Source organism: Balaenoptera musculus, chromosome 11 (genome assembly GCF_009873245.2).
Source record: "Balaenoptera musculus isolate JJ_BM4_2016_0621 chromosome 11, mBalMus1.pri.v3, whole genome shotgun sequence".
Taxonomy (NCBI): Eukaryota; Metazoa; Chordata; class Mammalia; order Artiodactyla; family Balaenopteridae; genus Balaenoptera; species Balaenoptera musculus.
The window spans coordinates 21,458,633-21,482,795 of NC_045795.1; the positions used below are offsets into that span (position 1 = coordinate 21,458,633).

General features: G+C 39.3%; 5 non-coding genes across 5 annotated transcripts; 2 read left to right on the top strand and 3 right to left on the bottom strand.

Moving 5' to 3' along the window:
- Positions 1–2,262: 2,262 nt before the first annotated feature.
- On the bottom strand, positions 2,263–2,344 carry TRNAS-AGA. The gene has a single exon. It is a non-coding gene; the product is annotated as a tRNA-Ser (tRNA).
- Positions 2,345–5,020: 2,676 nt separating this feature from the next.
- Positions 5,021–5,102, top strand: TRNAS-UGA. Its single transcript has one exon. It is a non-coding gene; the product is annotated as a tRNA-Ser (tRNA).
- A 1,825-nt stretch (positions 5,103–6,927) lies between these two features.
- TRNAQ-CUG lies at positions 6,928–6,999 on the bottom strand. Its single transcript has one exon. It is a non-coding gene; the product is annotated as a tRNA-Gln (tRNA).
- Positions 7,000–13,229: 6,230 nt separating this feature from the next.
- TRNAS-AGA lies at positions 13,230–13,311 on the bottom strand. The gene has a single exon. It is a non-coding gene; the product is annotated as a tRNA-Ser (tRNA).
- Positions 13,312–18,144: 4,833 nt separating this feature from the next.
- On the top strand, positions 18,145–18,232 carry TRNAR-UCU. The gene is given in 2 exon segments: positions 18,145–18,181; positions 18,197–18,232. It is a non-coding gene; the product is annotated as a tRNA-Arg (tRNA).
- Positions 18,233–24,163: the final 5,931 nt, after the last annotated feature.

A 24,163-nucleotide genomic window follows, 5' to 3' on the forward strand; every position in this document is an offset into this window, starting at 1 on the left:
TGAAGAAAGGTTTGAAGATTTGTGAAGACCTCAAACTAGAGATGGTGTGGCATTAATATTTTGAGAATGACATGACTGTAAGGGCGGGAAATAAAGTGAAAAGTGTAGAGGAGGCGGACAAAGAAAAATAATGAAAAGAAGGCATTGAAGTGTTGGGAAAGTGGGTAAGAATCAAGATTGAAAAGTATTTCTCAGCTTTTCACAGCGAGCAGGGTGGTGCAGCGGGAGCATGTTGGGCCCATGACCCAGAGGTCAGTGGATTGAAACCATTCTCTGCTAGGCTTGCATGTTTTTCTCAAGTCCGGAGATTTTTTCCTGCTTCCTACACCTACCAAAACATCCACAAAGCAGAAATGGTAGTCAAAAGAAAGCCACCGGAGACAATCTCACAACCATTCTCATCCTCACATCTTCCTGGGGCAGGAGTATCTCATTTTCTCTGCTCCAGCTATCTTCAAAGCCCACAGAATGATGGCAAATGCTATCCAATCTTACTTGTCTTCCACCTCAGCTGCTTACTCCCTCACTGCTTGCTTGGCTCTCACTTAGAGGTGCTCAAAAAATATATGCTGAACCAAAGAAGCCTTACCGTGACCATGGCCACACACATTTCCTCAACTGCTGGTCGTTGTGGTCTTTGAATGGGATGAAGTCAAGATAAACTGTGGAAGGAAAGCATTAGAGAAAGACCTGGAATGATGGGGAATCTCCATGTGCTGGGCGGAGGCAGAGGTGGATTAATGTGATTCCACCTTGTCCTAGAGGAAGGGACATGGAGGCGAAAGTGTCCAGTTGGGAAATGCTGGGTAATGGCGGGAGAAGAGGAAGAGGAGCAGAGAGAAGAGGAAAAAGAATGGAAGATGACGAGAAAGGAGACCAGAGTGCAGGTGGAGAAAAGGAAGACATAAGGAGAGAGAAGAAAAGGAGGAGCAGTTGAGTGGAAGTTCAGGAAAGCAAGGAAAAAGTACAGGATTGGGGCGATGTGGAGTTTGAGGGAGACGGTCTTCACCAACTGAAACAAAAATAATTTCAGCCTCCCGTTTGTTTGGTTTCAGGTAAGGGACCAGGAGGGAACTTGACACTTGAGCCTAGGACTTCCTGACCTCCCGCCACATACCTAAAAGGCATCAAGCAAATACATTATGCTTCAGTCCTCTTCATCAGCTGGATGTTGCTTCTTCCTCAAATAGAAGCCGGTTTCCCTCCGCACATTTTTGTATAATTCGGGCCTGGGGCTTTTCTCCTGACTACGCGGAGGTAAAACACACCCCCTTCATACACGTGCAATCATTGATTCCAGGAATAAACTCCCTGAATCAATCTTACCCTAAGTACGCAGCCCGACTTCGATCTTTTACCCTCTACTTTCGCGTATTTATCGTCAATAATGCAGAGATCAACAATGACCTGCTCAGCTACCACCGACCCCCCTATCCCCAAGGCCTGGGGTGGAATTAGGAATTACCAAGACTTCGGAAAGACCCATATATTCCCTCACATTATGGACCACTGAGTTGATAGAGACACACACTTTTAATCTGAGCATCTATGATTCAAATCCCTGTTTTTCTTCTTTTGATTTCAGCCTCACCAGATATGACCTACCACCTACCTGGAAAATCGCTGCCCAGTGGAGAATGTCTGGGGACCCAGTAAGTTAAGAATAAGAAAAAAGTACAACTTGCACATCCATCCACAGTCATACCAATAACTGCTTTGGGGCCCCAGTGAAAGCCAGCCAGGTGTAATGTTGTCGTCCCTATCTGGCTGGATCACAAAGGAAAATGGCTTTATTTAATTTCTTTAGTTGTGTAAGTAATTTGCTTATTAATACCCAGTTTGGATTCGCGGCTTGGTGACCTAGCTATGAGTCTTGGCTTTCACTTGTATTCGAGCCAAGATTTCGTGGAGTTTCCTTTTGTACGTGAACAAGGATGTTCGTGATTAGAGAAGATAAGGGTGCGATTCTTTGGACACGGAAATGCTCCTATGAAGTTTTTTCTTTAGGAAAATCTGTTTTGTAAGCAAGGTTTTGATTGCAGGAAACAGGAAGGCGTCACCAAAGCCTTGGCTCTTCTAGGGAGAATTACTTAAAAATAATAATAGAATAAGAAGACCCCATGCTGTTTGGGGGCGCAATCGGCGTGCTTCGTGGAGCCTTTCAGCGGCAACCATAAAGAGCCAGGTTGGAGAACAATCCAGTTTCTCTCTTTAAGGCAACAGCATTCTTCCCCAACTGGCTGTCTCAATAGGGAAAGGTGCCGTAGTCGGTAGGATTCGAACCTGCGCGGGGAAACCCCAATGGATTTCTAGTCCATCGCCTTAACCACTCGGCCACGACTACATAGCAGTTGCTCACTCTATTAGCATAAGTAGCTGCATGGAACTCCAGCTCTCTTCAAAGGATCAAATTTTCTACCAGAAAGTGTATTCGTATTAAGAAACATTTCTTATTCCTTGACATCATTTAGACAAATATCACGCTATGGCGGCAAATTGGCAAGTAACACTTCCTCCTCAGTCTGGAAGGGCCCCTTATTCTGATGCTCTGCTAGAAGGAACCTAAACAGGAGACATCCTGAGAGACCAGTTTCCTGCTCTGTCAGCTTCTGATGGGGATCCTTGAGATACACACACTCAACAACTGAGACACACTCTAACATTTGTTGCAGAATTATGAGTATAACCACGATTTGAAAAACTCAAACTGATCATCAGTTTTAAAAATAAATTTTGGGACATCCATATAGTGGAAGATTCTGAAATTTCTAAAAGATTTCAGTCTTTTAGAAAACTCACAACTATTTGATTTGAAGGATTGTCCCACCTATATCAACACTTTTTTTTATTTTCCTGCATCCATATGCAGGAATAACTAGGGAACAAACCTCAAATAAAACAGCTCCCCAAACCTTAAAAACGTGAAAATTCATGTTACAAATTTAAAAGACTTATAAAACTGTGCTCAGTGTTCTTTCAAAATGATTTAAAAAGAAGAAAAAAACAGTTAAATGCTAGCAAGCAAGAAGGGGTGGAGAAGTCTTCATTATTTCTAACAATCTCTAAATGGCATTGATTATTTGAGAAACAAGTTTAAGGTGAATGCTTTCACTGTGGAGTGTATTGAACAAGACAGATGATTAATCCACCTGCCACTTGAGGCAAATATCAGCTCTCGAGCAACATCAATAAATAACCAATAAATCAATAAAAGACATTGTTCTGCTATTCACTTACAAAAGTTGATGATTACTTTACACTGTAAAAAGCAACAACAACAAAATTAACTCATAATCCTGCAACCCAGAAACCAGCACTAGCAGAGTTTTGAAGTGTTCCTCCTCTACTCCCAATATTTCATATGCAAAAGTTTTGCATAGTTGAAGTCATGTTCTTTGCATCCTGCTCTTGTCAGTGAACATTATAAACATTTTCCCAGATCAATTACAAAGTGTTCCCAAATTTTGTTTTACTGGCTCTGTAATGATCTATTACACAGATGAAGCAAAATTCTATTTTTAAATACCTGTTTTTTGCTATCACAATGAGAAATAAAAATAAAGATTTTTATGCAGTACGTGTTTTTCTTTGTTAAGATTATTTCCTTAAGAGGGTGCTTCTCAAACTTCGGTGGGCATGAGAACCACCTGGAGGGCTTCTTGTTAAAACAAATTGCTGGATCTCCCGGCTTCTGCCCTCCCGCCTCCTAGCAAGTTTTTAATTCTGTAGATCTGAATTCAAGCCCAAGAATCTGCATTTCTCACAAGTCCCCAGGTGGTGCACACGCTGCTGCTGGGGACAACCACTTTGATAAGACCGCTCAAGGACAACAAACTTAAAAATAAATTTACTGTGTTAAAGGTTATAAACTCCTTATGAATCTAAATGGAGGTATATAGCAAGCGCCATGGTAGTAAGACCAAATAATATTTGCAAGACTACAGTGAGGGGAGGATTATTCTTACTATCCTAAAGAAAAACATGTTTTTTAACTACCAGAGAGACAAATTCCAGCCTCGATCATGGAGGTCACGTTCCTTTTGTATCTGAGATTCTCTTTAAATCTACTAGTTTATGCCCTGGAGACGCACTTCCATTCCTAGAACTCAGAGAAAGTCCTTGGTTTTGGAGTCCTTGACATTTCCATAAAAAGGAATCTAAGCCAAGTGTCCCCTTCATCATCCCATTCTCATAAACCAGATAGTCTCTGACTCAAGAATCAACCTTATTAATTTAGCTAGATTTATTCTGACATACACATGTTTGCATTTCTTTTTGGCGCTATTCTGCGTTGAGAATGTCTTCCTGCTGAGTTCGGATCCCTGGAAAACCTGTATTCTGAGTTCCTTTCCCCCGGGCTCCGGAGGCTGAAGGCTTCGTTCGCTTGGGAATTGCCTCGCGTCCTTCACTAGGACAACATGAGTGACCTTCAAAGGAAGGGGTCCGAGACCTCTCCTGCCTTGTCTTTTCCAGTTAGGACAGAAATTGCTCTCCCCCCACCCCGCCCCCTCATTCCGAACTGTCGCCGCAGTCCGATTTTAATCGTTCTTTTGGAAGCATAAGTCAGTTTGATCCATGGAAGAGATTCCTGATTTAGATTTTAAACCTGAAAGTAAACACGGATGACTCCCCATCCCCACCCCCGCCATTTCTCGCACGTTCCCTTCATTCGAGTTCCTTCTCCCATTGGTATTTGCGACTGGAGGTTATTAGCTCACTCTAAACTCAAAGCTCCCCTTCAGCAGGTTCCCGAGAATTAGGTGTGATCGTGCGTGTCCAAGATTATCACCGACTTTTGGACAAGCTCCAGCGTCTAGGAAGTTCGAGTCGCTTGTCTAGGAGTATTTTATTGAATTACATCACCAGTTGGCTCTTGATTTGCCCTAGATGAGCTCTTTCATTCTCGAGGGAGTGGCCTGGACAGGCTAAGAAACTTTTTGTTGCCAGACCTACTGTTGGGGAACGTGCCACACATCCACCACTAGTTTTCACCTTAGCCCACTAAACAGTGGGCAAGTTGGTAGTCGTGGCCGAGTGGTTAAGGCGATGGACTTGAAATCCATTGGGAGCTCCCCGCGCAGGTTCGAATCCTGTCGACTACGGTTTTACCAGGAACCCTGCATGGTTAAACACGCCTCAAAGAACATTGCAGTCCGTCTTGCTACTAAAAGCACAGTGATATTCTCCTACTGGTGATTCGTCACTACTGTCAACCAAAGGGCTGTCGGGATTCATAAAAAGTAGCGACACGAACCATTTTTGTTGAACACTTAAGATGTGATATAAGCAAGAGCTCCATAATATTTATATCTCCATTTGGTATTTAAACTGTGTGATGGCAATAAATGTATGCAGTAAATATAGAGTTACATTTGCAGAGTAGAGGCGTTTTTTGCATTTTCATCTGGGACAGAAAATTTATGTATCAATAAATACAAGAAAGATAAAGCAAACTTCAATCTTGACCAAACTAAAAGTGATCTGTGCAGTGTATGAATGATGGAGCATGAAGAGTAGATTTCACATACTGTGAAGGTCAAAGGGGTGTAATGAGACCATAAGTAGTGTTTTCACAGTACAGTATTTGCAAAAACAAACAAACAAACAGAGGTGCATAGTGTTTTACAGTTAGTGGCACTGTGAGAGAGAAAACCAACACTCTCTGGTTTTGAACAATGGAATATGTTCACATGTAGAAGCAGGAACTTCACAGAACTCATTTATTATGAAGGAGAATCTACATATGAATGTTTGGATAAGCAATTTACACATGGGCAATGTTAAGAAGAAGCAGACAGGGAATAAGATCGGTGTATGGGGGGAGAATCTTCATTGTGAGCACACTTGGAGTGAGTGATATGTGATGGTTGTGAGAAAAAAATTTTGCTTAAAAATTCCACACACAACCTGGTATCATAAAGAGACTATTTGTGTGTATGTGTGTGTGTGTGGAATCTTCCCAGCCCCTAGTCCATGTGAAATGCTTGCAAATTTCTAATTCAGAAAAACAAAACAAAACAACCCACACTTCATCCAAGACAAATACTATACTAAAAAAAAAAAAAAAAAAAAAATTCCTGAGACCTTGGCAAAACAGTACAAGAACAAATGAAAAAAAGGAAAACTTATAAACAAAGAATGTAATTAGTAAAGAAATCATTCATTAGCATGTCACTCATTTTATCTGAGAAAAAGGAATGTTTGGTGTTTTGTGCATGGCACAATGACCAGATGAATATTGCAATGAAAATATCATTATGGTTTCCCCCCCCAATTTTAACCTGAAGTGTGTTAAATCTAGATATTTTTAAAATGTAATAATGAGTCTTGCATGCCCTTTTACTTAGAGTCACCTACTTTAAGATATTCCATATTTAGATCTGCCCCCCCCCTACCCCGCCGTGTCTGTGGTGTCTGTCTGTATTTAGTATATATAAAGCATTTATATATACTGGGTTCAGTGGCCTTGTGGATGGGGTGGAGGGCGTCAGAAATTGTGCAGGTAGAGGTCATGGGCAGAAGAGAAATTTGCTATTAACTGTATATTATCCAATACTATTAGATTTTTTTATTTCCCATATTTGAAATATTGAACAATTTCAAATATTCTTTTTAATGTGCACAGAAAATAAACTTTATTAAAAGAGTCGTTATTGCTTTTTATTAGAGTCGGTTTTCTAGTGGCAGCAGAGTGCAGGGGTTTTGTTATCTTCCACCTGTACTTAACCTACTTCTGATACTTCTCTTATTCCTTATAAAATGAATTCCATTAAACCAGAATGGAATTCCACTTCTGCCTCCTCACCCAGATGCAGATATGTTTGGACTCACAGGAGCTCACAGGAGATATCAGAGGCAAAATTGATAGCGGTCTTTTAGGTGGACAGTATTTTCCAGGGGAAAACAAGTGAAATGAAAGGACGAAGCAGGTTCCACCGAGACTTGAACTCGGATCGCTGGATTCAGAGTCCAGAGTGCTAACCATTACACCATGGAACCGCACACGGGGTGCTTCATCTCATAATTGTCCATGACATGTCGTAGTAACTCTACTGAAACCATTTAGCTTAAACAATCAAAATTTTTAGTTACGTCCACTCACGTCATTTTCGAAGAAAATCCTAGGGGATTTAATTTTATTTATTTTTTACTTTTTATCTTATTTTTTGCGAAGGAACCCATAGGGTCCGCCCCCACCATTAACTCAGAAACTTGGTGATCCTAGTCCTCGCTTTCTTCATTAAGAAAAACAGAGTGAGCGGTTCTTATATACACCAGCACTCAATTGAACGTCTTACATCCATTATATGATTTAATACTTAAAAACTCGCTGAATTTTTTTTAGTCTTTATGTAGACAGGAAAACTGAGTCTTAGAAATTTCAAGTCTTTTATCTGCACCTCTGCTCAATTTCAGCCATGTGATATTTTTCTCCACAGAGATTATGTAGTTATCAGGTCCATTGCCTCTAGGAAAACAAGCTTTAATGTGTTAATTTCTGGCACAGTCACAGAAGAAACCTTGAGATAAGCTATGTTTTCGAGAAAATGGAAAAGGTATGCTTGAAGAAAAAGTCTGAATTTTGTCACCTGTAGCGATCGGTAAGGGACGCGATATTTCAGGATCAGAGACTCATCACACTCGCCTTCATCAAGAAGGTGCCCAGTGAAGGCTGCCAAATTGTACTAAAGACTTTGTGGGGTGTTTTTGTTTGTTTGTTTGTTTTACTGCTATTCCACAGACACCTTTTTCTTAGATCCAGCGCGCTTCCTTAAACACTAGGTTTCTTAGGCGGGGTCGGTGGATCCCTCCGCGTCCACGCAGCCAATAGAGCCCCTGTTTCCCTTCCAGCTCGCTTGGTCTCTCGCCTCCTTTCGGCTGCACTCACCGAGGCTTCCCAGCAGCAAGTTTCTGTCGCGATTTCCACAGAACTTTAGCCGAGTTGCGCTTTGGAATTTGTGTTGGTGGAATTCCGGGGATGCTGACTCCTTTCCCAGCACTCGTCCCAGTAGATGTGTATATAGGCATTCTCCTACGACTGTATAAATGACTTCTAACTCCATGGAAGGACATCTGCCTCCTTAAATGAGGCGGCGCAGTGACTACCCGGGGAAAACAAATGTCCGCCCTCAGGACTGTTCTGAGAGTTCAGTGACAGAGGCCTCTGCGATGGCAGCGAGAACGTCGCCACGTACGGCCCTCCGCCTCTCACTCACAGCAGCTTCCTGCAGTCTGGTGCACTCGCCCACGCGGCGGAAGACAACGGAATGGAACTCTCCTGCTAACTGAGATGAACAAAATTGCAAAGGGGGCCCACTTCTCCTTCCAGTAGTCTCAGTGATTACAAACAAACACACGAGGATCTTGCAAAACATCAACCCCGTGCAAAACCCTTATAGTGCGGACCTACTAAGGGCTATAGGAACTTGTACCAGACTCTGAGTTGTGTTCGCCCAACACAACTGCATATGATCTCCAGCGCGTGAAGAAAGTATTATCCGTAACTCACAAGAGCACAGAACAAAAACCATAGCCAAAGGAAATAATTGTAAAGGGAATGTAGAACTAACTCTTGCAGAGTCCAGAGATAAAACCTTCCCACCTTTCCTAAATAAGCCATTCTCTCAGGCCGGGTGATAAACGATGTCACCTCTTTGTCTAGGGCTACCATATATATATGTATATGTATATGTGTGTGTATATATATCAGAAAATCAGGAAGAAGGAATGGGATAAGAAGAAATTAGAAAGGAAACAAATCAAAGAATTCAAACAGAGATTTTTTTAAGTTCTTATTGTGGAAAAAATTCATTACATTAGCACCTTTTTCAAATCATTTGTTTAACTAGTTTTACTGAATTCCTGTGAAGGATCAGATGCTGTGCAAGTTGCTGGAGGCATAAAGATAAATAAGATAAGTGCGCAACCCCTGTCCTTGTGGAGATTCGTATCTACTAGGAAGGAAGCTCTATCAACGTGTACATAAAACAAAGCCTAGCCAGGAATAGGTTGGAGAAAGCGCTTGTAACGCAGACTAATGGCACAGGTATGATGGAAAGCTAAAATACAAATAAAATGGAATTTGGTTTGCACAAGAATTAATACTGCTACTCTGCAGAAAGTGCTGGTCCATGATCTTCCATACACAAAATGCATAATAAGAGTGCAGCATATGGATCCTGATTGTAAAAGGAGTGGTTTATCTTGGGCAGCAACAATATAGTAACATATAAAAGAGAAAATTAAAGAATAAGCTCCATAATGGACTTAGAATTATGGCTCAGACAAGCCCCATTGCTGTTTACTTTTAGGAGGACATGCCAGCATCAGTATGTGAATGTGAAAAACAAGTAGGGCATTGCTGGTGAACATAGGAGCTTCCAGTGGGGCTTTTATCCTTAATATATTGGTGAGCATTGGTTGCCATGAGGGAAAAAGGCATTGAGCCCATGTAGAAAAGCTGCTTGTACTAGTTAAAAAGAATTTGCTTGGGGCCTCATGGCCACCGAAAGGCATTTAATGCATTTTTCAAAATAATAAAATTAAGTTGGCATTTTCCTCTCTCTCCCTTTGATAGATTGTGAAGTTATTAGGGAAGACTTCTAAAACCTTTGTTTGTTTAGCACCCCATGGCAAATGCAATGGAAACTTAGGCACTCTCTCACACCAAGATGAACCTAGACACAAAACACAGCACTTAGCAAACCATACCAGGAAATTCACAAAATTATTGAAGACTCTGTGCCTTAGGCTAAGAGTTTCTCCTTTATATCATGTAGCCTAATTGTAACTATTAAAAAATGAAATCACTCAAGTAAAATTAGGCATAAAGCTGCTAAAGAAACATCTTTAAATTCAGGCTCCATGATTCATTAGCCCCAATATTGTAACTTAGGAGGCAAAGTTGCACACACGCCTGAGGCTGAGATTCTAGTCAAACCAGTTCTGAGTGTCTCTCTCATCTCAGAGTGGTTATGGGATGTGGGTTCCTGACTACGCAGTTTTGGGAAGCCAGAGTTAGACATCTCTAGGTCAGGACCAGTGGATGGAACCAGGCTCATTTTTAAGCACAGGGTGATCAGAATCTGCACTGCAGCTTATCCTCAATCTTTATCCACCGTTTCCTATGAGACAAATTATGTTTGAATTACATTTTCCTCATTTCTTTTGAGGAAGGAAACATAAATTTCTAAGTAGCAGCATGTCCCTAAAGTCTCAATGAATATTCTAAAGCTTGTATAAATTAAATATATTTTTTTCCCGAGGCTTTTCTTGTTGCAGTTGTCCAATTGGAGGGAGCACCTGGTATCTCCAAGTCATAGCTGTTACATAAATCATGCTCTATCCAGAATTTCTTGCTTCTGGAAGTTTAAGAAATGGAGAAGAAAATCCAGAAATTGATGGAAGTACAAAGAGAAAGATAAAAATCACAGTCATGGTGGGTTATTTTTGCACAATACACCTCTCTGAAAAACTAATTAAAAACACACATGAAAAAATAGCCATAAGACAAAGGAATGCAATTCATATAATATACATACATATATAAGGAACCGTGCACATATCAACTTCTGGATTCCAACTTTTTCCAAACACACGTGGAGTTATCCCAAACTTGACATTTTACCAGGCCACAAAGCAAGTCTCCAAAAACAACAGGGTTAGATACATGCTATTATTTCAGAACAATAAAATTATGCCAAAAATCAAAACGTAAAAATTAAAATTTGTATTTGTTTACAAAATAATAAATATGCTTCTAAATAATTTATGGTTTAAAGACCAAATGTCAATCAAAATTAGGAACTATTTTACATAACATTGTAAGTCAACTATACTTCAATAAAAATATTGACAAAAAAAGAAAGAAATTAGGAACTATTTTGAAATAAATGATAATAAAAATAGTGCATGTCAAGACATGTACTGTGCAGCTAGAAGGGTACTTAGAGGGTAAGTACCCTAAATATTCTAGAAGGGTACCTTAAACACATATGTATAAATAAAATAAATGCTAAAGAGTAATTAAGCATTCATTACCTGAAATTAAGAAGCAGCCACTAATTTAAATTCAATTGAAACTAGGAAAGGAAATAATGAAGCAAAGAGCAGATAGTAATGCAATAGAAAATAAATACAAAATGGACTCAGAGTGTTCATCAAAAAGAAAGCACAGCTAACACTTTTAGGAACGGAAATGGACTATGTTGAAGACAAATCATCCAGTGAGTTTGTGTCCATTAACCCAAACAACAAAGAAACAAGTGGTTGTGGAGAAAGCTTTAATATTTGACTCCTAGGGACTACTCAGGCTGTAAGCTCCAGGAGCGCTCATGGAAACTCTATGGCTTTTGGAAGAAATCTTGTGACAGTCACATACTTAAAACTTAAAATGTATGGTTGCCTTATGAGTAATGCATTTGAATGCAAAAATTAAGTAATGCACTTTGAAAATGAAAAATAACCAACAAAACTAACAACAAAAATGGTAATCTCTTTTTTCTTTTTGATTTTTTATTGTGACAAAATATACGTAACATAAAATTGACCATTTTAACCATTTTTAAGTGTACTGTTCAACGGAATTAAGCACATTCACATTGCTGTGCAACCATCATCACCATCTATCTCCAGAACATTTTTCATCTTCTCAAACTGAAACTCTGTATCCATTAATTAATAACTGCCCATTTCCCCCTCTTCCCAGCCCTGGGCAGACACCATTCTACTTTCTATCTCTATGAATTCACTCTAAGTATCTCATATAAGCACATTTATACAGTATTTGTCCTTTTATTACTGGCATATTTCACTTAGCACAATGTCTTCAAGGTTCATTCATGTTGCAGTATGCACCAGAATTTCACTCCTTTTTAAGGCTGAATAATATTTCATTGTATGTATATTTTGTATGTTTGTACATTTTGTTGATCCATTCATCCATCAGTGGACACTTGGATTGCTTCTGTCTTTCTGCTATTGTTAATAAAGCTGCTATGAACATGGGTGTACAAACATCTGTTTGAGCCTTTGCTTTCAATTATTTGGGGTATACTCAGAAGTGCAATTGCTGGAACATATGATAATTCTATTTTTAATTTTTTGCAACTTCATTGAGATATAATTGACATATAACATTGTGTAAGTTTAAGGTGTACAACATAATGATTTGATATATGTATATATTGTGAAATGATTACCACAATAAGGTTAGTTAACACTTCACTAAAAGGAGTATGAAGGTGGCAAATAACACCCAAAAGGATGTTCAGCATCATTAACCATTAGGAAATGCAAATTAAAATAACAATGAGGTATCATTACACACCTATTTAAATGGTTAAAATTAAAGATACAGACAACATCAGTGGCTGGTGAGGATGAGGAGCAACTAGAAATCTCATTCATTGGTGATAATAAAGAAAAGTACAGCCACTCTGGAAAACAGTTTGACAATTTCTTATAAAGTTATACACTTGCCGTGTACCCCAGCAATTGCACTTCTAGGAATCTATCCAAGAAAAATGAAAATGTACATACGCTAATGTTAATAGCTTTTTTCCCCACAATTGCCAAAAACTGGAAACAACCCATATGTCCTTCAATGGATAGGTGAAGAAATAAACTGTGGTACACCCACACAATGGAATTCTATTCAACTGCAAAAAGGTACAAAATTTTGATATATGCAACAACTTGCATAAATCTCAAGGCATGTTCTATCTTAAGTGAAAGAAGCTAATCTCAAAAAGCTAATCTTACATTTTGTATGATTCAGTTTCCATAAGATTCTCAAAAAATTCAAACAAAGCAACAGAAAACGTATCTGGTTATCCAACTGTTAGGTACGGGATTAGGAGGTGACTATAAAGGGATAACACAAGGGAGGTTTATGGATTGATGGAACTGTTCTGTATCCTGATTATGGTAGTGGTTACATGAATATATGAGTATAATGTCAAAAAGCCAATATTACTCTATGACAAAATTTTTAATAAAATAGAAGTAGCTTAACACTTTCACCAACGTGTCTCTTTGGGGAGGGTTTTGGGGAGAGAAAAACTCAGACACCCTTGAGCCTTGTACAAGGATGGGAGCTGGGAATTACTAAGGCTCTACTAGGGCAAACTTCTTGAGGGAGTAATTTGTTCTTTGTTTGTTTTTCGCCGGAAGCACGTTTTTGGCAGGCTGGGGCAGGTGCACTCTCCGTTGTAGGTTAAAATCTCAGTCGTGGTCGGCAGGATTCGAACCTGCGCGGGGAAACCCCAATGGATTTCTAGTCCATCGCCTTAACCTCTCGGCCACGACTACTGGTGTGGAAAAAGAAGGTTCTCATTATAAAACGATATGTGGCAGATATAAAGATAAGACTCCTGTGTAGATAAAAGTGTGTGCAGCGAGTTGGGCAAAAACACTCAGGTGAATGAAAGCTTGGGGAGGGAAGTCAAACTCTCTCCGGCAGCCACGACATTTAGGAGAACTGGGATGAGAGTACTCGCTGTACAAGTATCTTTGTTCAAAGTTCAGGTCAGTTCACCAACTAGAGCCTGCCTCCCTCGCAGATGAGTTGGGTTCATGCTGGGTGCTGGGGTCTCCGAAACAGGAACCAAATTTACTCAGCACAGAGGTGAAATCAGCGTAATCCTACTTTTAGGCGTGGTGGGACCAACCCTTCTGCTAGAACTTCTAGCCTGCTCGATGAATGATACTGTGCTCAACGGGTTTCAGGGAAGGAAATGTTCCCTCTGATTTGTGTCTAAGGTGGAGGGAGAGAAAAACGACTTTGAAAATCTCCTCTGGATTCCCTCACTCGTTGTTCCTAGGCTCCTAATTTAGGCCCAAAGTGTTAATCTCACTGTGTTTGGGAAAGTGCTTTGCAGATGCAAATACGCTTTCCCTTTCCAGACACGTTAAGAAGAGGCATAGCCAGTCCTTGAGTTTCATTTTCTGTGAGATCGTAGCTGCTTTCTAAAACATGGGTTACGTGGTTCAGTTTTTTGGGGGCAATGCAAGGGCTCGTTTTCTCTAAATGTAACCCACACTGCACGTTTCCCGTTCTCCTTTTTACGTTTGTAACTCACTGGTTCCTTCAGCAGAATTTCCAGATGCTCTGCAGAAATGATTCAGAATAGAATGGTTAAATGCAGATGCTGGATCCCAAGATGCATATATAGGTCCCCATTTTATGACCAACAAACTGTTAATGGGTAAGAGGTGAGAGCTGATGAATAAGATGTATCTTGAGAAAGCTGGTAGGTAATTGCTTGGATTTAATACATTATATTTAACCAGACGTAACAAAGTGTTCTTTAAATAGAGTTCTATTCAATTCAGATATCACTGAGAAAGCCTTATGGGGGGGTAGATCTAATTAAATATCAAATAATTTACTTTTATCTATATCCAGAAAAGATCAATAATACCATGACTAACAGAAGAAATCTGGTCATGAAAAGCAAGTGCATCACTCACCTGTGTGCTCATAGATTCAGAGCATTTCTAATGTGTTTTTCCATTGGCAATTTTTGGAAAATTCCCAACCATTTGCATTAAGAGATTGCCAAATATATTTAAAATCTTTATCTTCTGTCCATGTAGGAGTATTTTTGGGGCAGACCTGTTTCATGAGGGTTCCTAAAACGTTTTTTTAAAGTTACCATTTTTTGTTATGAAAATAAAAGCCCATAAAAGATTAGTTTATCAAAGTATGCATACAAAATAATTTTAAAAGTCTAATTAAATATTAGCAGGTGATGGGGGGAGAGACACCTCCATGGATTCTACAAACTTCTAACTAGCATCAATTATTCAAGAAACAAACTCAAGGCCCACGTGATTGTGAAGGGCATTGAAAAAGATAGTTGCTCAAACCAAAGACTACTGAGGTAACATTCAGTAACCTCAAAGTCCTTGAGTCTACGTTTAGAGAATTCATCTTTCTTGTGCCAAGTAAAATAAGTTTCTCCTTCTTGAGAAAACTTGGGTAATGATGACTAACACACTGGGGGTGGGGTGGAGAGAAACCAGCAAAAGCAGCACTTTGGTTTATCTCTCCCTCAGTATTTTGAATGCAGAAAAATGTGAATAGTTTAAGTCATACAGGATATGAATTGTGCCAATATCTTCCAGATAGAAACCACCAGGAATACACATGCATTTGAACAAGTTGGACATAGAACTCCTTGTAGCAATTGAGAACACAGTGGGGAAGCATGGGTACATCCTAGTAAAAGAGTACTAAAAAGTACTTAAAGAATTTAGTCTTGTGTTGGGCGATTTGGCAAAAGAGTTAAACAATCAGGACTTTGTTTTAGATTAAATGCTGTCTGGAAGTAAGGGGTGATTCTGTGATTAAATAGCTTAAATTTAGGATTAGGATTTAAAATCTTATCCTGAAGGAAGGAAGAATAGAGCAATGCTAAAACTATGATTGGCAGAAAACCGTAGTCATTTTTTGGCATGTGTATTTACCAAGATAAGGAGGTTTGGGGTCATTTTTGTGGTTTGAACAATGTTTTTGTGCAAGTGTGTGTGTGTGTGTTTCATGTTTGTGTTCGTGTTCAGACATGATTACAAAGTGATCTTAATTTTGTCTTGATCCACCATGGTCATAGAATGGCCTTGTCTGACATTGGTGTTCTGTGAAATTGTTTCTGTTCAACAAAAGGACATCAAGTCCTAGCTGATAGTACCAGGTCAGCTCCCAAATGTCAAGGGCTGCTTTTATCTCTCTAAATTGTGTATTTTACTAATTTAATTGAATATTATATCAATATTTTTTCAGGAGCTTTCTAAATGTTATTTTAGTGGCTTTGTAATGTTCCATTATTCAGATGAAGTAAGAATTAATGAAATATTCCCCTTTGTTGGACAGCTATGTAATTTCTGCTGTGCTACTGTTATCAATTTTTTAAAAATACCATCATTGTTTTTGTGCACCAAATGTTTTTCTTCAGTTAATATTAATTCCCTAGAACAGTGTTTTACAAAACGAATTACTGATTCAAGTGTTATCAAGCTTAAAATTAGCTGAAATGACTGTATTTGGTAAGTGTTATGGTTTCAGGAACAAATAACATCTTGTGAGATTATAAAGAAGGGAATAATTACTCCTGTTACACCAGAGGAAAAGAGAAGCTGGTGAAATTTAACTATGAATGAGACTTTGGGGGATATGGACTTGAGAAAACTTTTCCCTTGTAATCTGAAAATGTGTTGGTATTTACTTGTTTGTGTCCTAGCAACACACTTCGATTCCTAGAATGGGGATTGGCAGTCTAAATTAACTGTCCCTGCCATACCCAGTAACAGGAAGCTGGCTCAAAATCCTCCTCTCATGAACCACATAATCTCTAAACCCAGAATCAACCCTATTTATAATAAAACTTAATTTTACATAGCTGTATTTACATGTTTCTACCTGTCCTCTGAGCTTTGTGCGTGACAGAACGTAGCTAAGGCCGGCTCTTTGGAAAACTTGCTCTCTGGGATTGTGCCTTTTCTTCTGTGGCCGCGGACTTCCCTCTTCGGTACGTTCTCGCGTGCTTCACTAAGGAGCAGAGAAGTGAACTTTGTCCGAGCGGGTTGGAGACCGTCCCTGAAACCTCCTTTTCAGTAAGGAAGAGAGCTAGTCAGCTCCCCACCGACTCTCAGCCAGCATTCCCCGCACGTGAGACTTGGAATAGTCCTTTGGGCCAGGGGAAGGGCAACCCAGTTTACTGTTATCAAAGTCAGTTACCGGTTAGCTGTGAAAGCAAACGCAGACGACCCCGATTCTTTCGAGTGCCCTTCATTCCGGGTCCTTCTCCCACTAGCATTTCCAAGTCTGAGGCTGCCTGGAGGTGCCACTCAGCTCCGGCCCGCGTCTCCTCAGTTCCCGAAACTTGGACTTGAACCGACACGTCCTCAAAGACAAGAGGCTGGAGTGTAAACTCTGTGGTCAAGGAAGCTTGACCAGATCTACCTCCCACCTCCCCAGTCCTTAGGCTGCCGGAAGGAGCTGAGGAACTAAGGAAGTGATGCGCGGCGTGGTCCTGGGAAGAAGCCGAGCACTGGGAGAGCAACCATGGCCCGGAGGAGAGGATGGGGAGTGGGCTGCGGGTGTGAACGCACAGGGTCTCAACACCCAGGCTCCTAGGCTCTAGGGCTGCAAGAACTTTTTCACTCAACTCAAACTTCAGCTCTGGTCTAACATGTCCTTTTTCTGCTTTGCGTTTTTGCAGACAGTCGGTTCAGAGATTGCGTTTTGTCTTGTAATTTTCAGAATTAATTATTTTCATTTCCAAAATGAAATGGCCTGAGCTTTCTTCTCTTCCTTCCACAACCCTCCTCCAGTTTCTCAGATCACAACCACTCGCCTGCTCCGGGTCGACAAACCTTGGACTCTCCCGCACTTGAGTTTCACCCTCAGTGACCTCACCTGTAATTCATCCCTTTCTGTCCTCAAAGACATCAACCCACGTGACCGACGGTCGCTAAATGAGCCAGTGCGACTGGACCATACTGTCTCACAGAAAAGCGGCAGCGAATAAAAAGGTGTCTTTTGATCTCAGCGCAAAGAGTCACCAAAAGAAAATTCCCGAGTTAGAAAACCTGGGATCTCTCCAAAGCTCCCTGGACGCATTTAAAAACGGTAGCCCTCTCCTTCAAGAGAGAGGGCGAGAGTGGGATTGCGTTGCTCCATGACCCCATTGGCAAAACAACATACGAATTCATCTTTTTCAAAAAGAACACAAGTACGAACAAGAAGGCCCCCCAGATCGAAAGAGAGAACTCCAGACTGGAGCTAGAGGAAAGGGAGTTGTGGGGCTGGCCACGTATTTACAATACCTCCCAACGTCATTTGCTGGAAGTTACTCAAATTCCATTTTTGCGAAGCCAACCGTCCCGAGAGTGGACTTGGAGAGACCAAATGAAACTGGACAAACTATTTATTTCATGACAACGAATGACATTAGTCACTGAAAGGCTCAGAAATTCCCCCATGCTGGGCATTGCGTGTCCCTTGCATTGTCTTATTTGTTTTTGTGTTTCTTGAACTTTCACGGTGACTGGAACAGATTAAATCTCCACGAATTGTATTTATTGATAAGCAAATAAATGATCAAAAGTCTTTGGGAGCCAGCCAAGGCCCGTACGTTGTCGGGCTCTGTGGCGCAATGGATAGCGCATTGGACTTCTAGTGTGGAAGCAAGGCATTCAAAGGTTGTGGGTTCGAGTCCCGCCAGAGTCGCGGATGTTTTGTCACCAGCTGGATGCCCTTGCCAACAGTCGGTCCATTCCTGTATGAATTGAACGTTTTCTCCACAGTCAGCGAATACGAGGTCCCTACATTTCTCACTGCCGATATTTCTACTTTCTGGTGTTTACATTTGAGGAGCTTCTTCATAAGCATCCCCACGTGTGTCAACAGTGATTTGATGAAAAAATTATATATCCTACCCATCTTTTGTGTGTATATACATGATAGCAGGAGAAGAGAAAGAATCAGAAAGCTAGATATCAGGGAGAATTGTTGGGGCTTAAATTATACTTGAAATCCTATGGGAGGAAAAGTGGATTCTGTCACTTTCAAAGTTGAAAGTGTCATTCTCATTCCTTGGAGTGGCTACATATTGTAAGTAGAGCTGTTACTAGAACCCAGGACTTCTAAAAAAGAACTTCTAAGCACCCAAAATTGGGTCAGTGGATAGACAGATTATATTGATACTAATAAGAATGCAGTAATAAGGCAGAAGTAGAAACGGATGTGTGCATGGGTCATTCTCTGGGTCCAAAGATAAACAGTCACAGATAGGACATTCATAAGAAATGTGGTCTGTCACAATGAGAAAAAAAAATTTTTTTTCTTTTTTTGCTTGAATGCTTTGCTTAGTTTTGGGGAATTCGTTCTAATAATGACAACGTTTCAGGCCATAACTGTTTCTTATGTCACTTCCGTGCATTCCTTAGGAAACCATAATTATGAGTAAAAGTAACTGATTCATAGGAGAAGAGGCTGGTGATCCTTTCCTGGAAGAAAATGTGAGGTAACTGGATGTGAACCCAGCCATGGAAGTAATGGTCCTGGCTTCTGTACTAGGATGACAACACAATGTCTACACTTCTGTGGCAGAAAATTGGAAAAAGAACAGAATGCTAGGAATCGCTTGGAGAAGAATGGCACCATGCAGAATTTAGTGGGAAATCAAGAAAGGGCCAATGATGGCTCTTGCAGGAGGTCAGTCAGCATCTCCTCAGTTTGGACAAGGCACAGCTGCCCTGGGCTCTGGAATCCTGGGCTAGTTTCACCACAACGCTGTATCACTTGGAGAGCAGTTGTTTCTTTTTCCTTAACATACTCGAGGCATTAGTATACTCTATCTGCAGAATCCCACTTAAAACCTTACTTCCCATTGTTAAGAGTATTTTGTCTCTAAGAATTTTTACTTCAGAGCAATGCAAATTCATTTAAAATTAAATAGGCTAAAATTATGCATTTGAAAGCTAAGATGTGAATATGGCTAACTCAGCACCTGGTCCCAGGGGAGGAGACTAAAACTGGCTCTGGTCTTGGATGTGAACAAAGTCTTTGATGAAGGAAAGATCATAAGTTTGGACTCTAATAACTAAAAGATTAATAATATCCAGAGAACCAAGGGAATATAAGATCTGCACAGACTTGAAGACACTACCAAAAATGTCTAAATAAGTTTTAGTGACCACTCTTGCTGGCAAAGAAGGAGCTTCTTTGGGAGGATAGGGAATGGAGGAAGTTAATCTATGAGAACAAGAACTAAAGTGGAGGGAAATGGCTTTGCCTAAAAAGGATTTAATAAAAAAAGTTTTTAAATGGCTTTGCCCAGTTCCCCATCTGGAATAGTGGACTGTCACTGACAAAAAAAAAAAATCCACAGACATAACCATAAAGTTCTATTTTCTGATCCATCATCCACAGACCAAATGGTCAAGACACTACCAAAAAAAAAAAAAATCAGTTTCCTTTATAAAGTGAAATGGCCACTTCAATTTTCTTTTAAAAATAAATAAATGATCTAGATAACATTATTGTATTATAATCATCAAACTTGGTAAGAGACTAGAACTTAATTACTCAAACCACTAAAAAGAAATCTTAATTACTCTAAGCTAAGAAGTTAGCCTACTACAGTTTCATGGATACTGGCAGAAGATATGAGACTCCTCGATGAGAGACAAAGGACAGTTTATTATTCACCACAATATCAGTAACCAGATAACATCATTTGAACTGATTCCCCAAGTATCATATCCCCACAGGGATCACTGGGAGGACAACTTGGAGGCTGGCTACCAGCTATGTCTAAGTGTGGTCTTCTTTGTATTTATCCAGCTTGGTTGTAGTAGGGCTTTTTGAATATTCAGATCAATTTGCAGTCATTATCTTTTCAAATGTGGCTTCTTTCCAATCTTTTTTCTCCTTGCCTTCTTGGCTGTAACTGTCAATGTGTTATGCCTTCTCAACTTCTTGATTGTGTTTTCCTTTAATAACCTTTTTATTCTGGATATTTTCATCTTACCAGTTTATTAATTCTCTTTTTGCTAATTTGTTTTAAAACCCATCCATTACATTCTTAAATTATTTTTTAAAGTTTATATTTTCTTTTTCTATTTTCAGGTGGGTTTTTTTTTTGAGTCAAAATTCTTAATTTTGTGTGTCATTTCCTTTGACTATATTAAGTTCAGCTAATTTTGAATCACTCTGTTGGACTACCATTGTATGGATTCCAGGAGGGTCTGTTTCTATTGTCAGATGTTTCTCATACTTTTGGTCAGTTTTGTTGGTGCTTTGGAAATCTGCCATCAGAAATGAAGTGTTTTACCAAAGAATAATGGATTGCATACTTTTCTTTTGAACCTCCCCTTGCCATGGGACCACTGGTAAAGTAAAGTAAGATCACTTGAAACAATATGTACCGGTTTGAAGACTATGCTTTTAAGTCATAGTATGCTTTCCAATAGTCATCAACTTTTGGAATAACTTGAAGCATTGCTAGCTTGATTCAGTTCAACTTGAAATTTTTAGATGGGTTAGAAATTACATGGAGTTTCTATAACAAACATTATCCATATTAAATTAAGACATTGAGATAGAAATTACATATTTTATTGTATGTCCTCTGAAAACTCACTGATACTATAGTAAAAAGATTTTTTAAAGCACAACTGTGGGAAGAACACAAAAGAAGTGAAAAGCAAGAAACATTAAAGCCGAAAAACAGGTGGACAAATAGTAATAGACTTCACAGAAACAACCTGATTTATACCAAAGATTCTTCAAAAAGCTCTGGAACTGAGAGCACTATGTACTGGAGGCTAAAGGGAAACTTAAAGCAGATTGTCTAAAATTTGAGAAGCAATTAGATTCCTAAATTCTCTGCACTTATACATACTGACTGTTTGGCCTTCCACCACCCAGGAAAAAATCTGGAGATTTGTTCTTCAAAGAAAATAAAGAATGGGGTTAGACTGTTACAGATGAGAATCTGAGTACCATAGTGAGATCAGGAGAGATTAAGCAGCTTGGTATATAGGAACGCTGAAGGGCGAAATGCCTAGCTCTTTTTCCTCACCTTACTCTCAGATCTCTGCCAGTTAGGGCTTTACCCTGCTGGCAGGACTGAAAAAAAACAGACTTTCAAAAATGAAAGGTAAGAATACTAAGAATCTATATATGGGGCAACCGATGTAAGTTGGGAAAGTCTAACATAACAGATAAGCATATTGAAGGCTCTTTTCACCATTACCTCGACTTTGAGTTATTTTTATAACCTAAAAAAAATAAAAACAAAAAACCCTTAAGAATACTCTCCACTAAAACAGTGGAGCAATTAAACGAACAAAAAATAGATTATAAACAGGTGAGCAAAGAGAAGATTCAGATGACAGCTGTGCAGCAGGTCCACAGAGCAACCAGTTCAGACTGCAAGCAAGTAGAGGTCAGCTGGAAAAATAGCTTCAAGAAAACTATTTGAACTGATATATTACCTGATTTGATTGATCTTGTGGAAAGCTCTACTGAAAGCTATTTGGCAGTTAAGGAAGAATTAGCAATTACCAATAGATGTGAAGGAACTTAGGCACATTAAAGTTTTTCTTTTTAAAGTTTGCCTTTTTAGGCAATTATTAGCATCCAGTAAAGAATGGAAACACAATCATAGCTCACAACAATGCTGTGTGTAATACTTTCATAGGAATATGACATAAACAATAAATGTTGAATTAAACAAAAGCTGAAACATAATTACTTTGGAAGGATAAGGAGTAGTGGGTGATGGTGGTGTAAAACAGTTAACTAATTAACATGATGGAAAGTAAGTAGATAATATCTAAATTGATTAATCAATAATAGCAGTTATACATATTATTTAGGAAAATAGAGATCTGTAAATCCAAGAAGGAAACAGTTAAAATGTTAATTTTGGTGGCATCGAGACAAGAAAATTTGAGGAATTAAGGGACAGAAGACTTATGTATTTCACAATAAGCCTTCTAGCAATATTGAACCTTTTAAAGCATATGCATGCTAGAGGAATTTATACTGAGACATTCAGGAAGCACTCATTTTTATTTTTAATATAAGGACTATTTATAAAGATGTATACAATTAGAGAAAAACCACCAGGGAGAGTGTAGTTCTCCAGCACTAGTAACAGTAGGGGTATTATTACTCCTATACCTGAGGAGGCATGGAGAGAGTGTAATTACTTGAACTCAGAAGAAGAGAGCCTTGTAGAGAGGGCTACCTTGAATGAGGTGTGGTCTCCAGTCAAGGAATGCAGCTCATCTGAAGTGACCTGCAGGGAGAGAGACAAGAAGTAAATACCTGCCGCTCATATCTCCTCCTGGGACTCCCACTGACTTAACCCAGCTGGAAACCAAAGAGCTCAAAAACCCATACAGACCAAGTCCAAGGGCTATATCAGCATGCAGTAGGGTGAAGAGCCACACACACACACACTATAAATATATATAAATATATATATATGGCACAAGCACAAAAGAGAATTGACAATGAGAAAAACAGCAAACAATATAGAGGATATCAGAAGAGAACAACAAAAACAGAACTAAAATTTCAAAAAGGATTAGGTAGAAAATGATATGTAAAAAGAAAAGCAAAGAAGATCCAACATATGAATTGCTGGATTTACCAAAAAAAAAAAAAATCAAAGTAGTAAAACATATATTTAACAAATAATTTAGGCTCTGGTAGGTAGAGCCACCCTTAGGGGCAATGGGACCTGGGCAAGTTTTTCTTTCTTTCTTTCTTTCTTTTTCTTTCTTTCTTTCTTTCTTTCTTTTCTTTTCTTTTCTTTCTTCCTTTCTTCCTTCCTTCCTTCCTTCCTTCCTTCCTTTCTTTTTCTTTCTTTCTTTCTTTCTTTCTTTCTTCCTTCCTTCCTTCTTCTTCTTTTTCTTTCTTCTTTCTTTCTTTCTTCTCTTCTTCTTCTCCTTCTTCCTTCCTTCCTTTCTTTCTTTCTTTCTTTCTTTCTTTCTTTCTTTCTTTCTTTCTTTCTTTCTTTCTTTCTTTCTTTCGTCTATAAAAACAACTTGATTTTAAAATTACTCCTGGTTGAGAATCACTGTTCTACTCCTTCTGCCTCTCACATCTCTCTTATCTTATGCCATAGAATATATCACATCCAACCTCTTCATTTCACAGCACATACCCTTAGACTAGCAAAGAGACGTGATGGGAGAAAGTATGCAAGAAAGGAAAGAGGAAGGAGAAGAAAAAAAGAGAGTCAGTTGAGGACAGTGGAGAGGCAGGGACACGCAGGAGAGGTGTGGAAGAATATTCAAAACTTATCCTTACAGAACAGTTAAAATACTGAATATAGGAACTTATAACCATAACCTCATACATATTTTAAGACATGTATTTTAATACTGATATATTAGTATTATTCCATGTAGATATTCATAAACATGCAATTTTTATTGAAAGAAAGAGGGAAAGAAAGAAAAGGAAAGGAGGGAGGGAAGGCGGGCGTGATGAGGGAGCAGACATCTAAATCGCACTGGTCTAAGAAGGGTGAAACATGGATGGTAATGGGTAAGATTTGGCAACGCCTCCTACGAAGGTAGTTGTGATTCACTCACAGAAGTTGCAGAATTTGAGCTTGATAAGAACAAAACAACCCCA